This window comes from Gossypium hirsutum, chromosome D05, assembly GCF_007990345.1.
Source record: "Gossypium hirsutum isolate 1008001.06 chromosome D05, Gossypium_hirsutum_v2.1, whole genome shotgun sequence".
NCBI classification, from domain to species: Eukaryota; Viridiplantae; Streptophyta; class Magnoliopsida; order Malvales; family Malvaceae; genus Gossypium; species Gossypium hirsutum.
Window position 1 is genome coordinate 54442471 of NC_053441.1, and position 3653 is coordinate 54446123.

The 3653-nt window shown below is 33.2% G+C and overlaps 1 long non-coding RNA gene across 1 annotated transcript; it reads right to left on the reverse strand.

Moving 5' to 3' along the window:
- On the reverse strand, nucleotides 1–2904 carry LOC121216773 (uncharacterized). Its single transcript, XR_005912955.1, has 2 exons — nucleotides 2825–2904; nucleotides 1–332 (listed from the first exon to the last, which is right to left on the reverse strand). It is a non-coding gene; the product is annotated as an uncharacterized lncRNA (long non-coding RNA).
- Between the last annotated feature and the right edge of the window lie 749 nt (nucleotides 2905–3653).

Here is a 3653-nt window from a genome sequence, read left to right on the forward strand (position 1 = left end):
TAAAACAAAATTTATGTGTGAATTAAAAAGTCAACAAGTTGATTGCAGTGAACAAATTAATAGATCTGCTAATGAGGTGTTGTACTTGTATCATCCCTTCGATGTGGACATGATGGCATTTTATGCCCCGAGTTCCTACAGCACCATCATAACCTCGATTGGTTTGTCTTCTCTCGAATGTCCATGTTGTCGTGTATTCAAGTCGACGTTAGTAGACCTTTTGATTTGCAACGCAATGATCTAATGGCTAACAACTTGAATGGAGCGCTTGATACAGGTGGCCGCCTACATTCATCTGGGACCGATGGGAATATGTAACACCCCTAACCCGTCTGTATTACCGAATTAGGGTTACGAAATATTACCGTACAAATCAGAACAATTAACTTCAAAATAGATCAATAATGTAATTTAATATTAATTACCAAAAAGTCATTATAAACCTAGCCAACATACACATCTGGGCCTTAAATCGAGCCTTCAAGGCCCTAAAAGCAGTTTGGGAACAATACGAGACTAATTTAAAACAAATCAAAAAATTTGGAAAAAGTTGAAATTTTTGAAAAATTTGATCCTGATTCGACATTAGAAGTATATTGATTTTTCACCAATAACCGAATACTTTTGTTTGTAACTACTACATATTTAATTCCATCCATAAATCTATTTTCTTCCCTATGAGTTCGAGTCTCAATAAGAATGCTAGTTCTTACTGTTCATATGTTATGATATGAATATACCACACCAATTCGTTATGTATAGATGATGAGATTCCATTGATACAGAGCCAATTCCAATAGACTTATTCGAGGGTCCCATTGGCGTCACACAGTCGTGTGGTCAGGCCATGTGACATAATCCAGACTGTGTGGACATTCAAAATTAGGACACACAGTCGTCTCCCAGCCCGTGTGTACGCCCATGTGTATATGAAGTTGGGTCACATAGTCGTGTAACTCTTTGAGCTTGTGTATTTCATCTTGCACATTTAAATGACACACGACCATGTGACAGCTCATGCCTTGTGCTCCTAATTTAGCTTTTAAAACAAGTTATCTCAAATCTTATATTTTTACATATTAGAACTCATGCTACTCCGGCCTGCATATGGACCCAAATTTTGAGTCCCTTATACGATCCCAAATTGGGCCCAAAAAGGCCTACACAACCGTGTAGTTCATACAGCCCCAAAAGCTAGCCTGTGTGGTCCACACAGTTTGCAAAAAAACACACGGTCGTGTGCCTTACACAGTCAAGCCACACGAGCTACAAAAACACACACGGCCGTGTGGCGCTGGGCAATTTCGAAAACAGCCCCTGTTTCACGATTTTATTGAGTTTCAATTGAGTTTTTAGGTCATTTTCAAACACTTGATTGCCGATTTGATAAAACCCACAACTAACGCATTCCAAATCCTACATACATCGTTAAAACGAACTAATTATAACTTAATTAAATCCCAAAATCTTACTCCAAAATACCCCATTTTCCATAAAGAACAGTCCCGATGTCGAATTCGAGTACTTACCCCTCACAAATAGAGAATAAATACAACGATTACACAGCCAGAGGATCTTAATTCACAACCTCTTTGCCTAACAAAAAACCAAGTGAACACTTAATAACATATGGAGCAAAACTAAACGTTAAAGTTCAACCTTAACAAAGAACGTGTAACACCCCTAACCCGTATCCGTCGCCAGATTAGGGTTATGAGGCATTACCGGATATAACAGGATAAAACATAATCATGAAACACTTAATCATTAAGTTACTTTTATGACTTTGTCAGACTTAACTAATCACAAATAGATTTAATTACAAAACATAAATTAAAAATCAGCACTATTAAAAATAATCATTTATTCCATACTTAATAGTCAATTTTACTGACATATACTAAACCATCAAAACAATTAACAATGCAAGTATTACCATCACAATCGAATTCTAATATTCATGACATATGCGGATTTATATACCTTTCATATCAACTTACATTTTAACTTATTACCAAATTCATATAAAGATGTGCAATTCATTTGAGTCAAATAAATAAATAAAAGCAAAACATCCACATATAATATGTTATGTCAAATAAATATATTTATTCACAAAATCCAAAGACTTATCAATTAACAACTCCACCATTACATATTCATGCTATTATAACAAATAATTTGTCATAACATTTAAATTTCTCAAATATATGAGTCATAACAGAATGCATGTAGCATTAAAACAATAAATATGCCATGCTTAATTAGCCAACAAATTTCATTTAATTTATATAAATTTAATCAAAATCATTTAAACATATTCAAACCTAATATTTATCCAATTCACGTATAAATATATATTTATAACATTATTTAACCATTTAATACATATCATGTCCGAAAATATAAGTTCTTTACACTTAGACTTATAACAACCTATAAGGCCGAACTTGCATAGGTGTTTAATCATCCATTAACTAAGAAATAATATTCAATTCATGAACCTATTTCTAAGCCATATAAACTTAACCAAAGCATCACCTAAATCCAATATGTCAAAAGCAATAATACTAAACTTTATCTATCAAACATATTTACTTTAGCCGAATATATATATTACCTAAACTTAACTAACCATGCGCATGATAACATAAGCATATACTCCATGTTATCCCATAAACTAAATGCATCAAAACCAAATTCAAACAAAAAGGGATAAGCCATTTTCGTATGGCTTTTAATTTCACATACACATTAGCTCCAAAATCAAACATTTTAACTATGCTATACATGCCATATACTTGAAAACAACTTAGCAAAGTACCAAAGAAAATGTCGATAGTGTGATTAGACTTGGCTGACGATCCCCGAGCTCGTAATGACTTTAAAATCTATAAAACAAAGTAAACAAATATAAACACACAATAAGCTAATTTGGAGCTTAGTAAGTTATAAGCATAAACACGTATAATAATTATGACTTGTAACATTGAATTAATAAATCTAAAATTCACATCATTCGCAGTAAAGAGATATCATTTACTACTGTATTGTACATTGATCACATATACAAAATACATGGCCGAATATGGTCTTTCATAAACACATATAAACTTTTACCCTTGTCATCATAAATAATACTATAAACCAAATCAAATTTGTATACAATCATGATATTTCACAGCTTATATTCACACATCTTATATAATGTCAAGAAATCAACTCACCTCGTTTTCATATATACAATTAACTAACACATATCTGAACAGACAGTTCAATTTCACATTCGGTTTTCACTTAACATTGTCCGTTGAACCGTTCGGAATTAAAAAGGATATGCGGATAGTCGGAAAGCTTGTACAATGCCAACGTCCCAGACGTGATCTTACATGTAATCATAGATCGATGCCACTGTCCCAGACAGGGTCTTACACGAAAACACAAGTCGATACCAACGTCCCAGATGTGGTCTTACACGAGAACACATATCAGAAAACCTTTGTCATGACATAAGTATCCTAGCTATTTCTAGGGTTTGTACGGGATTTCCGGATACTAAATCTCGAACGAATCGAACTTGGAATTTAATTTCCCAATCATATATGCATTCGGCAATACCAAAAAAAATTCATGATAAACTCATTCATAATATA